The sequence below is a fragment of the Topomyia yanbarensis genome, chromosome 3 (assembly GCF_030247195.1).
Source record: "Topomyia yanbarensis strain Yona2022 chromosome 3, ASM3024719v1, whole genome shotgun sequence".
NCBI classification, from domain to species: domain Eukaryota; kingdom Metazoa; phylum Arthropoda; class Insecta; order Diptera; family Culicidae; genus Topomyia; species Topomyia yanbarensis.
The window spans coordinates 297,582,573-297,596,901 of record NC_080672.1 but is presented as its reverse complement, the minus strand read 5'-3'; the positions used below and the strand labels follow the sequence as shown (position 1 = coordinate 297,596,901).

The following is a 14,329-nucleotide window of genomic DNA, read 5'->3' as shown; positions in this document are numbered from 1 at the left end:
CAGTCATCTCGCGCGGTAAGATTGGCAGCTCTGTTTGTTCGCGGGCGGAGCGGTTCAGTTTGGTTTCTTCGTGCACTTTCAGCGATCTGTTCTGTCGTGACTAGCAGCTAGCTGCCAAAAGGCAAAGGTATGAGCTACGCCATATGAAGGCAACAGTAGTAATTCAATAATCAACAAAACACACCAGTAACCCACAAACGAGCGTCAAGATAGCCGCGTGGGTTGAAACGGTTAGCGGGTGTAGGTATAGAGAGGCTCAACACCAAAGACTAAAAACCATAAGACGATAGTGCTCCACAAACTTCAAGTGGTTACTTGATGACCCACTCGTACTAAGTCGAGTATTATTGCCGCCGTTAGTAGAACCGTTTGCTGCTGAGGCAAGCAATTTGCTGATCAAACTGAAATGGAGAAGATCGTAACAAGAATAGAATATAACGAAGTGGATTGAATTCCTAGGTTGAGAAAGTTAGAAGATGTAGAATGAATGTTCTTGATTTCTCTAGCTTTAGTGAAGAATCGTGGATGGTGCCCTTTTCCAGATCATGAATGGCTGTACGTCTTGCTATAATTGAATAGCTTTTCTAATATGGAATGGTCAAATCAAAAATACTCGTAAAATATTGTAACAACGTTAAGGTGAGAATTCTGTAGGTTAATTAGGTTAAAAAGACATATTATTTAAAAATATGTTTATTGCGAAACAGAGAGTCAAATGCAAAAATTGAACAATATTTTTCCAAAATTTTTATTGCAATATAACGAAAATCGAGGAAGTGAGACTGAATAAATGAGGTGTATACCATAACTCAAAATCTAGGATATGAATCGTTTTGAAACATTAAACTGTATTTGTCATCATGATTCTCCAGGCAACAAAAGGAGCTTTCCCTTTTCTTTCGATCGTTGAATTTCGTTAGGAATACCCGGGCAAAAGTTCCTCCAAGTATCGTATTGATGTTTTTGAACATGATCAGCAATCAGTGTTTGATATGATGCATTTGTAGAATGTTCACTTCTGTCAGATTGAACTCAATCTGCACTTTGCAGTAATTGTTCCACTTCCCGAATAGTTGTTCTGACGGACCATTTCAAAAACATAGTTTAGGGTAAAAGGGTATAATACGCCCCACCGGGGCTAAATGCCCCTCTTCGATTCCCAGGATTCCTGAATTACCTAAAAAGTAAAAATGACTGATAACAGTATCGTTTCATGAAATCAGCGCACTAAGTTAGTTTGGTATTTTTAATATGTTGCAAAACAACAATATACACAAAAGTTTCAAAAGAGCTACTTTTATGCAAGCTTCCACTTTTTTCAATAGCATTACAACCAATTAGAAATAGCCGGATTCGATAGAACTATTTCAAGTAGCTTACTAGAATGTTATAGTTACTATCTTAGTTTATAGCTTGGCTTACAACTATGTGTGTGTCTAGAATTATTCATGTATTCACAACAGCTCATCACCGGCTAAAACGCCCCACCCATTGTTGTGGGGCATACTCACCGATTGCTGTGGGGCATACCGTCCTCTTGTTGTAGGGCATATTACACTTTCACCGGGGGCATTTTGCCCTGGGTGAAAGAAAAAACTAGAATTTAGGCATCTTTGAAAAAAATTTAATTGTACTTGTATCAGGATGTTTTTAATAAAAAATTAAATAGGTGCTAATTTCTAACTAATATAACAATAAGTTAGAGTAGTTAGTGAGAATATCATAGCGTCGAATGGTGGAATATAGCAATTTTTGCTTAAGCGGGGCGTATTAGACCTGTTTACCCTACCCGTTGCGGGATGACTGCGGAGCTTCGATACTCATGGCTCCAGACAAGACATGGCAAAAGGGCGGGTCGTTTTTGTTCCAATTTTACGCCGGGATCTTCGAGCTGCTGATTGGTTGATTCTGACAACTTGCACCATCGCACAGTGGCTCAAAACAGCGTTGTAAAAAGCGCCATCTTTTGGAAATATTATTTTTTTTTAAATTGATCATAGTAGGCTACAGAAAATTTAACTTTTGAACCGAAAGAGATAGCACTTGGATGTCTTCGACAAAGTTGTAGAGGAGAGTATTTTTATAAATTTTGCAGAAGACATGTTGTCTATGTCACTCATAGTAATCGAGTTATGAGAAGTTATCTGTGGTGAGCTCCTTCATTTCCTATTTTTCCTTATAACTTTTTTATTTCTGATGTTTCGCATTAACAATGTTCTAAGGTATTTTTTATCATAATAAAACAAACAACTTTTCCGAAGAGACTAGATAGCTATGAATGCTGTGTAAAGACTTATAGCTGATTTTGATTTAATTTTGGCCTGTTTTTGAACCCATGTAACTTCACTATCGGCAAAAATTGTAATTATATTATCAATTATTCTGATAGGACTAGGTTTCACCTACAAAACACAGATAAAATTGTTAGTCCATATGAATCCGTTCAAAAGTTATACATTTTTGAAAACTTTATGTCTGGCCCTCCTGAAGTCGCGTGAATGGCTCACTGAACGAGTAGGCGCTGGTGTTCAAAGACGTTTTCGCTTGATTTCCTGAGTGACGCGCACTCTGTGTACTAGTGCGTCTACCGGAAGGTTCACACTGATATTGAATGATTTTCCAATGGGTGATATACAATTTCATCTCGTTCAGTGAGCCATTCACGCGACTTCAGGTGGGCCAGACATAAAGTTTTCAAAAGTGTATAACTTTTGAACGGGTGCTTATGGACTAACAATTTTACCTGGGTTTTGTAGATGAAACCTAGTCCTATCAGAATAATTGTTATAATAATTACAATTTTTGCTGATAGTGAAGTTACATGGGTTCAAAAACAGGCCAAAATTAAATCAAAATCAGCTATAAGTCTTTACACAGCATTCACAGCTATCTGGTCTCTTCGGAAAAGTTGTGTGTTTTATGATAATAAAAATACCTTGGAACATTATTAATGCGAAAAATCAGAAATAAAAAAGTTATAAGGAAAAATAGGAAATGAAGGAGCTCACCACAGATAACTTCTCATAACTCGATTACTATGAGTGACAGAGACAACATGTCTTCTGAAAAATTTATAAAAATACTCTCCTCTACAACTTTATCGAAGACAGCCAAGTGCTATCTCTTTTAGATCAAAAGTTAAATTTTCTGTAGCCTACTATGATCAATTTAAAAAAAAAATAATGTTACCAAAAGATGGCGCTTTTTACACACACAAACATTGTAGAATATGTGAAATCGCTAATATGGATAGTTTTGACTCCAATGAATTAAGTAACTCAAAACGCTGTTTTGAGCCACTGTGCATCGGAAATGTTTCTGCAGGGATAGTGAAATGATGTTTAGCAGTGTTGCTATATTTATAGGAAAATATAGTCATTACTTTTGACAAATAAAATAATTGTCGTCAAATGAGTAAAAATTATCAAATTGAATAGAAATTGTGCGGTTTAGTAGAATACTTGTTCTACTACTACCATGTATATATTTTCTCCATTTTTAAGATCCCAATATTGCAAAATATTCTTCCTTGATTCCAATGCTGATCCTCCTAAGCTTTCCGATTAGTTGATAGAAATTATGCGAAATCAGTGAGTAATTTCTGCATAATTATTTCGTGCAAAAATATAAAAATTATACATTTTTTTCACCACACTATTTGTCAAAATTCCTTAATAACGCTCTTCTGTTTGAACTTGTCGTTATTAATCATACTGTATGAGAGTCAAATTTAATCGAACAATAAAATCGGACCGAAACCGGTCTTCACTGAGCAGCGCTAAGGTTAAATTGCTCATATAAGCGTTCTAGTAACATGTACATCATCTATGTTTACTAGGCTGCGTGGCCGTATGTGGAAGTAGACCATCAATATCAGCTTCTTTTTCTCCGAGCAGCCTAGATAAATCTTGTAGTGTCGGTAGTGCTTGTTTGAACCGGCTAAGAACTATATTATGAACCATCTGTTCCGGTAATAAGAACCTACCAAGCAGGAAACGCGAATTCCATATACGAAAAAACTCTATAGTAATTCATGAAAAGAAAATCACGATTTCGTGCGTTGAACCGTATAGGAAAATCGTAATTAAGTTCCTGAAATCATGAATAATACACCTCATATTTATTAAATTATTTGTGTATACAAAAATTAACCGCGGCCAAAAATATAAATTCGAATGTTTGGTTGGGTTAGTGTTGTTCTTTGGATATGTTTAGTTTTTGTTACGATTCTCCTCCACGATAGGCAGTGCACTGGTGGTACCCAGGAATCGGGAAGGCCATCAGTGCACGCCAAATTGAGCTTTGAGCACTGGAAAACACTTCTATGGACGACCTACATCGAAACCGGCAAGCTGATGACTTCAGAAAGGCTATAAACGGGGTCAGTAAGATGATAGAAAAGGCAAAAAACTCCAGAGACTTGGTAGGCATATTTCCAGACTCCTTGACTTCAGAGCTCTGGTGGAGAGTTAAAGCCCTAAGCAGAAAACGGCGACACAGTAGCTACGCCAATACGGTTAACAAGTGTACGATGATCGATCCCACCGCCATTGACAACGAACTAGGCAGGCACTTCGCGTCCCTGTCTGCATAAGTCTGTTTCAGTTGCCATCCTGCGAATCAAGCAAAGGGCTGAGAGCAGGCTTGTTCATTTGAACCAGATTCAGGTCAAGCACACAATCAGCCTTTTACTGGAAGCGAGCTATATGCGGCACTAGAATCGGTACATGGTAATTCTGTCGGATTGAATGACGTTGACTACGCTCTACTAAGACATTCCCCGCGTCCCGACGAGGAGTAGGAACCGGTGTCTATCTCGCCAGCTTTGGAGAGGTGATACGACAATCTGTAACCGATGGCCTGCATGCCGACATCGCCATACTTGAAGTAGTAAATAATACCGCATAGCGCCAGGGAGTACTGCAACAGTTGACACCGGATACGTGGGCTGCTACCTGTGCGATTACCTGTCCGTACCTTCCGCGTAGGAATGGGGAGCGCCCTTTCGCGGCTCACTTTCGCGTCGTACTTTCGACGGTTCAAAGTCGACTACCGGAGCCGGTTGCGACTAATTAAAACAATCAGCATAAGCGCTGCCACCGTCGCTTCGCACTGAACATTAGCCAAGTGCTAGTCCACAGCAAGATATTTTACGGAGTAAGCTGAAGTCCTGCAATATGGAAGGTCTCATCAACTACTTCAGGTCAGCTTTCCTGCAAGCCAGCTGAAGCAACCTACATGGAAGCCGGTAGTTTTCACTTTCGTTGGGCGGCCGCACTCGCCATAGCTAGAAGAGTACTGGAATTTTTAGGATCTATAGCCGTTCTGCTTCCTGCTACAGCCAGTCAGCGAGATCCATCGGGATGACCCATCCACCACAATTTACTGGCTCCCCCGGTCACAGCAGTATCGCTGGCAATGAAAGGGCTGACCATCTGGCGGCCAGGGGAGACAAGCCCGCTGGCGCCTTATCAGACTTATCTCAGCCGCAGATATTTTGGGACAGTTGAAGCCAAGGATAACCGACGCATTCATGTGTCATTGGTGCAGTAATACGTACCCTCTTCAGCGCATCAAAGGCTTGGTCGACCGGACCGATAGCAGAGAGACTACTGTAGCGGCTCATAGTTGGCCATACGAAAGCCTCTCATGCCCACACCGTATCGCGTGTCTCCTCACCAATATGTGTTACATGTGGAACCCGAGCTACGGTAGAAGGTGTGCGGGTGAACTGTCTGGAGTCCGGCGGTGACCTCCGGCAGCATTATAAATTACCGCACTCCATCAGAAAGATCCTCGCCAACGACCCCACCCAAGAGGAAGTGCTGCTGTCCTTTCTCCGCGGAATTTCTGTTATGGAGTGGACCACACCGAGGAAATTACGTCAGCAACAATATCCGTTTAACAGAACAATCATTTGTAAATTTGTAAAATGCGGTGCTAGGGTGGATGTACAAATAGTCGCATACTTAAGGAAAACTTATGCTAAAAAATCGATGAATATACCTATGGGCAATGTTAATACATTAAACGAAAGCTTTCAATCCCTACTTCATAGGAAGAATATAAATATGGTTTAATAACCAATTTATGTATTCGAAGCCGCTTGTACCACTATAGGAACACTTGTTCCAATAGTGGTGCTATCGCTAATTTCGGTTCCTATTGTTGCAAATCCCATTGATTTCTTATGGGACTTGCAACTATGGGTACACTATATCAACTATAGGTGCAAGGGAGCTCTAAATTCAAAGAAAATAATTTTTTTCAATAGTTATTTGAGCAAATTTCAAGGATAACAGTTTTATTGTCGCATAATTTTAGTGCGATGAATCGATCAAAAAATATTTGTTCATGGTTGGTACCTTAGTTAGGCGTATAACCCACTACTGCAACTATTGGTACACCTCAACTATAGGAGCACCCACCCTACTAACTTTTTGCCTTTCTCATATAGAAAGGTTATGCAATCACTCTGAAAAACGTCAACCTAATCCCGGCCCGGAGGGCCGAGTGTCATATCCCATTCGACTCAGTTCGTCGAGATCGGAAAAAGTCTGTATGTGTGTGTGTATGTATGTATGTGTGTGTGTATGTGTGTGTGTATGTGTGTGTGTATGTGTGTGTGTATGTGTGTGTGTGTGTATGTATGTGCGTATGTGTCAAATAATGCCACTCATTTTTCTCAGAGATGGCTGGACCGATTTGCCCAAACTTAGTCTCAAATGAAAGGTGCAACCTTCCCATCGGCTGCTATTGAATTTTGGATCGATCGGAATTCTGGTTCCGGAATTACGGGTTTCAGAGTGCGGCCACACAGAAATTTCTCATATAAACTATAGGAAAAATTAAAAATAGAATTTTTATTTTTGATGCTAAATGTGTTCAAGGTGCATGAAACGTCGAGATTTGATGCAAACTCGAAAAAAAAATTTGACTACGATTCACTTTTTTGGATTTTGGCACATTTTTGCCTTTCTCATATAGAAAGGTTATGCAATCACTCTGAAAAACGTCAACCTAATAATTTTTTTTCGACTCGTTTAGGGTTTCTTGATTTTAACAGGGGCGTAGTTGATGGTTTACGGAGAGGGGTTACACCCCCCCCCCCTCTACTGTTCGCGCCCCTCCTTTAAAAATCTCCTTAAATCACCCCTCAGACCACCACCCCATCCAGCCCTGATACCCCTCCCTTTCAACCCCATCATCTTTAAACCACCACTGTATCACAAAGCATACCAATTTAAGCTGGGGAGTCGTTCGTTCATGGGACTTTCGCCCTCTTCACATACCCAGCCCCGCATGACAAAATGAGTTAGCAAGCAGATAACATTGATCTAATGCTGATTAGGCTAATGGAGTATGATATTTTTTGTTTCAAGTGTTTCACCGTCGACACGTAGCTCATCAAGTTCGTGGCTGGCATGCCATTGTGTATAAGTGCAAAGTGTACTAAGAATGTAATGGACATTTCCACAATTATGTTGAACATAAAAAGCCTCCGTGCCATAGTTTAGAGAAATGAGAAAGGCACAATTGCACCGCTCGGTGGATTAAAACAGGTTTTTTCTTTTATGCTCGCAAGGCAAATGACGCGGCGCCAAGTTAAATCCTTTAAAAAATAAATAAATAAATACTTTTATTTAAGAATTAAGAACTTGTTCACGAATTCTTGAATAATAGTTTATGATTTTATGTACTATTTCACGAGTAAGATTGATGAGTCATGACTATTATAATAGAAATCTTGAATCAGTTCACGCATTCATGAATATTTCAGGATTTTATGCACAAATTATGAGTCGTGATTATTATACTAGGAATTATGAGTAAGTAAACGAATTCATTAACAATATTTCATGATTTTGTGAACTATGATAACTAAATTGTGAGACGAGTTTAATATACTAGGAATCATGAATTAGTTCAACAGGCATGAAAGGATTCATGAATTATATCCGAGTCTCATTAAATAGTTTAAGACGAAATATTCAGTTTTGATTTTATGAACTAATTCACAACCACGAAAACCAAATCATGATCATGATGCAATAAATCATGAAACAGTTCACGTTATATACTCGGACAGTAAATAATGTTTCTAAATTTATGAATAAAATCATGAGTCAGCCGTTAGAAAAACGCTTTGATGATGATATAGTGAAAACCGTGACTGAAATTCACAGAAAAAAGGAATTTCTCGACCGACAAAAGCTTTATGCAGATGTTACTGAAGAGAAATTGAACATAATTATAAAACGCATGATTTTAGTGGTCCTGTTTTCGTAACATGAAAACGTGATTGTTCCAGAACACGATTTTGGGATCCGTTTTTTTCGAGTAGTGTCATACGACACGTGCTATGGTTAAATAGTTGAGGCTTAACACATCCTCAATCGCTAACGCAACCAGAGAAGTATCGGGGCGAACTCATGGACCTATAGCCCTTCTTGCATTAGGACAAGGCAATGATGTAGTTTACCCTTCGCTTTACACACCCGTCTGTTTTCGCCGAGAATCGGTAGAGTTTTACTGAGTCTTTGTCGGCTGGGGGTTTCGGCGGTCATGAATTGTAGAAGCTTCGGATGATAGAAGTTCGGAGGGGTTTTGCTGGACCTTGAGCATTAAATTTATGTATGTACAATCGAGTTAGCTTAGATATCGTGGTCTAGTAGAAGATTGAACAGTCTATTATCTTTCTCCGGACAAAATCAGGCTACATGCCGTATAACATCCGGTCAGGAACCGATTCACTGGTTTCCTGCTCTTACGTTGTAAGAGGCGATTAAACACAGGAATCCCCAAGTCCAGATATGTCTCCGTGCCGATAACTAGATGGGTGGAGGGGTAGATGCCGGTTGCCTACGGAATATCTTGGGTTTTACTCTTGCTGTGTCAAGCGAGCCTCTGACACAGTGGACGCTCGTTTTTCGCAAATCGTGGAATTCAAATATGGTAATGTCCCAAATTAGTCGCCCATGTTTTGCTATAGGTCATAGTTGCTGTACGTGTATGCTAAAGATTATGGTCGCAGTGGTTCGTCTCCATCAAAAAATGCTAATGATTAATTTGTGATTCTCTAACTATTGTCCATTTGAGCACTAGATACTTCTTCTCCAAAATGTACCTACTGCACCACAACTTTAAGATATTAGGAACCTTACTTATGATCATGAGAACTATGCCAATTTTCTATGCTATTTCAATAGGATACGAGAATGCCAAATTTTTCCTCTTTCAAGTAAATTTCTTTACAGACTATGAAGTTTGGTACAGAAAAAAATCCGTAAACTATTTTGCAATGTTTGAAGCCAAAAAAAAAAATAAGCACGGTATGTAGTTTACAAAATTGTTCAAATAAACAGAATTCCTGGTCGCAAATTTCTCTCAAGGAAAACCTATTTGAATAAATTGTATTGTTTTCCAAAAAATGATATATGTTAGACAAACAAGCCTGTCGCCACGTTCCCATATAATTTTATAATACATTGTATTAATATTCGACCTTCTGAAAAATTGGCTAGAAACAAAACGATTTTTCCTAACTTTTAGTGGATAAAAAGGAAGCGCGACGTTTGGCATAAGTACGTTAGGCATAATATACCATAAACATAATGGACGATTGAGATAATATACGTTAGGCATAATGGATGGATGGCATAATGTACGTTAGTCATAATGGACGATAGGCATAATTCACAAAAATATAAAAGTAATCGCAAGGCTTTCGTTATTATAGAGATATCAATCCTACACTTGTTTTTTCGGGTTTAACGAGAGATTCCAAAATGAAAAGTACCATGCGACATATTTATCCTTGCAACTGTAGGTTTTTTATTTTTGCCGTGGTTGAGATGAAGAAAGTATCCCTTGATTTAAGTTAACAGTTTGGTACAAGCACATTTTGAGCCTATTATATATATTACCAATAAAGTTGCATCCAAATATTTAAAAAAGCCAAACAATGAACAAACATTAAGTTTTGGAGCCTATGGAAACTGTTATGTACAGCATCAGCCTTAGGCTACAGATTTTACGTTTGTGAAGATACCTTTTTCGTTTCGATACCTCGTCACAGTAAACAAATAAACTCTCTCTCATATCAGACAGTTTTCGTAGTTCTATTTCGATGGCCTTAAGAATGTAATCATTGAACTTAATATTATAGAAGATAATCAATATTGAAGCGCCAATATTCTTATATTCGTTGAATAAATAATAAAATGTAGCATTCTTTCTTTCATGAGCTGTTCTTAAAAAACACATATTTTCTTCTTAGACATGTTTGTATGTACTATACATGTATGTACGAGCTAATCTAAGTTGATGTGCGTTATTCATACCTTAAGGGGTTATTTATAAAGTTGTGGCGATCAAATGAGCGAAGTTCGTGATTTTTTTAGAGGGGTTTCTGCAAATTTTACTTGAAAAAACGAAAAACAGTTCGTTAGGAGTTCTATCAAAGATAGAAAAAACAAGCTGAATTACACAATTAATCTTCTTAAGACAGATGTCTTCGGTTTAATTCCACTGTATTAATAATACTGAAAAACAATTGCTTTTCACCATCAATCAGATACTAGTATTTGAAATATTACTTGTAGTCTTCTTCAGTCTTCATATCAGTCTAAAGAAAATAGCTTTTTTAGTCATTTGAAATTTATAGGTTTTATGTAGAGAAATTAAGGCAAGCTGAGTTTCCGCATACCATGCATTTGGTCTGCTTCTTTTATTTGAGTTCAGATTTATTCAAGTATATACAGTAGAATAAAATTTTGATCGAGTTTGATCAGCTTAAAGAGTAATTCTACCACATCCAAAATGTTCAAACATTTACGCTCTTATCATTCTAGGCCATCACCGCCAACATTTTTTATTTTCTTGAAGTGATAATTTATGCCTAAAGTCCATTGAGCCAACCGTCCATTATGCCAAACGCCCGTATGCGTAACGTATTTATGTCTAATCGAGTACACCAGGATAAAAATATGCCAAGGTTTCTCACTGCTGAATCAATTTGGAATTTTGCAACACCCTACTTTTTTTTCATGACCGACTATTCCCCAAGTTCAAAATAATTTTTTAAGAAAATGTCTGCTTTCAAAAACACCCGCAGCATTCCATCATCCTCCTTTCACCGTTAATTGAACATTCTGAGCATGATAGTACATACTTACCTACACTGACTGTCTGGTATCTACTGATGTTTACACCAACGCAAAAAATTGCTCCTGCCGGACGTGACACTGCTGTTGCGTTTCCGAGTAGAGAAACACCGTATTCTTATTTTAAACCTGTTGGGTGTTGGGTTTTCTATTCTCCTTTCGTTAGACACTAAACAGCAGATTTTTTTTTGTATCTGCAAATCGAAACAGCAAACAGATTCAGACACAGCACACGGTCGTAAAACTGGACGTGAAAGGAAAGTGAGTCGAAAAAAAAAACAGTCAGCACCTTCCGCGAACTTCTTCGGAAACCGCAGCTCGATTTTCGAAATCAATGAAAGGCCAAATGTTTCACTTTGAAGACATCTGCAATGATTGCACTAGAAAATTTCTTCTGTTCAGTTTACGAGCAGGAAAATTGCACTCACATAAACGGAGGACTGCACTTTTCGATGAAATACAAACACAAAAATTACCGAACGATCTTCGGTTGCTTGCTGGGCAGCAGTGGAAGGAAGTGTAGAAGGAGTTATTACGCGCATACACCAAATGGCCAGTTGAACTGCGATCGACCGTCGTCGCGAGTGATTAAAATATAACTAAAGCAAAAATTTACATCGCACGAAACTTTGCGCACCGGACCCCGCGCGAGACGAGGCGTAAACACTTGAAACACGAAGCTTTGCCCAAAGTCCGTGGCAAGCAGTGCGGTTGCGGAGGCGGCTTAGAATGAGCGAAACAAGTACGTGGAATCCTGCGATCACTCACATACATCCGGGCCGCCGATCATGCGCGAGTGTTGGTCCCTGTGGTTGGGGTGATCGAAGTTATAGATGGTGACATAAAGCAGTGCAAATTGAAATTTCTTGACCAAGTTCAAATCTACGTTCAGGATAATGTAGCTGCGACAACCGATGGTCCCATTTGAATAAATTGATCATCCCTAGGACGTGCCTAGTTCAACTTGTTTGTATAATAAATCGATCATCATGATCGCACAGCGCGAGCTGTAGTACATACAGATGTGTGAAAAATGTGTAGGTACCTAGTTGATGGTGCGCGAGTATTGATCACGATCGCTGTGTCGCGATTTTTTGCCGCTTCTCCTCTGTTTGCTTACCCGAACCGGACCGGCTTGTTCAACTACGCATAGAACGGCGCGGCGGTGAATGTTGTTGTGATTTGCTATATAGCTTGGTAGCGTATTTTTTCTGTCTGTTTTTTTAGGTTAGAATCACTGCATCCGAGCAGCAAAGATGTGTGGGAGATGCATCATTTGGACGCAAATTTAACAGGCAGAGCGAGTGCAGTAAATATGTATTAAAGCAGCACGATCTCTCGGACGATGTTGGCGGTTGTTGCTCGGGTGGCTCAATAGATTGTGGCGCCGTCGCGAGGAAAATGCGTGGTTGTTACGAAATGAATGTTTCAAGTCAAGATCGCTTTGAGCTGCGGTTGAAATGTTGCATATGTTGAGCGGATCGGTTTAGTGGTCGACACCATGACGTCATCTGCGATCGAATTTCTGCAGAGATGGACCAAGGAATCTGCTGGTATATGAGACGTTCCAATATGAATGTTAATTTATTGTTTTATTTTATCTTATATTATATTATATTATATTATATTATATTATATTATATTATATTATATTATATTATATTATATTATATTATATTATATTATATTATATTATATTATATTATATTATATTATATTATATTATATTATATTATATTATATTATATTATATTATATTATATTATATTATATTATATTATATTATATTATATTATATTATATTATATTATATTATATTATATTATATTATATTATATTATATTATATTATATTATATTATATGCGTTTGATTTACAGGGTGAGGAGGGTGCATCAGGGCATCATTGAAGATACAACTGGACAATGAAGTGGAAGGCCAATCGAGTCAAGGAGGAAAACTGTTCGTCGTTCGCGACAGATGAATTTCTCTCCAACACACGGAGAACGAAAATTCAGCTCAGAATCGAAAACCTTAATTGATTTTTTGTTTTTGATTAGTTATTATTTATGACAACTAAGATTTTTTTCATTTTCCTAATTTGGATTAGTTATTTTTAGCCCCGCTGTATAAAACGAAAATGTTGGTTGAAATTGCTGTTTCTTAATCAATATTGTGATGTATAATGTGCTGTAAGTTTTAGCAGAGACACACTCACTCTCGTATTCAACCAATTTGTGTGACTAATTCAGCAAAAAAACGCTTTTAATCCACCTAACAGTGTGATGAGACATTTCTTATAACTCATATCACTCTCTTCGGATATTATATCGTTTGAGAACATTTAGAACATGTTGTTTCGCGATGTTTTTGATAACACATACTACATGGGATAGTGGCAGGACTCAGAGAATCGCTCAAATCAGCATAGGACAACATCAGTGCTAGAAATCTCAAACCAAATCAATGGGAAAGCGAAAAAGTGGCCCATAAAATAGACATACAAACGAATTATTGCTAATGCTCTGTTAATAAAATATCTAAATTCCTCAATTGTGGTGGGAAAACTGAATTTTCCTAAAGGGGTTATAAATTGTACTGAGCCAAAAAAATTGAAATTTTTTTTTGAATCGATTTGATGTTTATACTTTACTCAAATTTCCAACGCGACTGAGAACTAAGAAATCAACGCTTTTTCTAGAAAAGGGCGATACTAGCACTGACACCATTCAAAGAGAATCAACAGAGAATATTTCCAGACTTGGTTTTATTTCTTATTTAAGAACTATTGTGTTTTTACATCCTAGATTGCATGATTCAGTGATCGAAATCCAAAACTTCATAAAGTATTTGAAATTATTAAATTAAAATTTGTTTTTGCTATTTTGACAAAATGATAGTATCGCCCCTTTGGCGATTGTTTACTTTTTCGGTCCCACCTATCAGCATTGAAGTATCGCCCTTACGTTTTTTTACAATAACTACCGTTTTACACCACCGATTTCGTCCGGGTTTTTTCAATAGCGATCATTGTTACTATTTACAGCTGGTATCAGCTTGATAATCCTAAAAAAATACGAAAATAACAATTTAGCCTCTAAACTGCTAGCAAAAAAAGTATCGCCCTGTTTGTTTGCATGGAGCGTGGAGGGCGAAACTTTAAATA

The 14,329-nt window shown here is 38.0% G+C and overlaps 1 protein-coding gene across 1 annotated transcript in view; it reads right to left on the bottom strand.

Annotated features, from left to right (window-relative positions):
* LOC131687030 (uncharacterized) overlaps positions 1–11,767 on the bottom strand; it is a 79,544-nt gene extending 67,777 nt beyond the window's left edge. Inside the window, exons 1-2 of the mRNA XM_058971064.1 lie at positions 11,594–11,767; positions 11,178–11,531 (exon numbers count right to left, since the gene is read on the bottom strand). The gene's annotated coding sequence lies outside the window, so the exon portion shown is untranslated. The remainder of the gene's footprint in view (positions 1–11,177; positions 11,532–11,593) is intronic.
* Between the last annotated feature and the right edge of the window lie 2,562 nt (positions 11,768–14,329).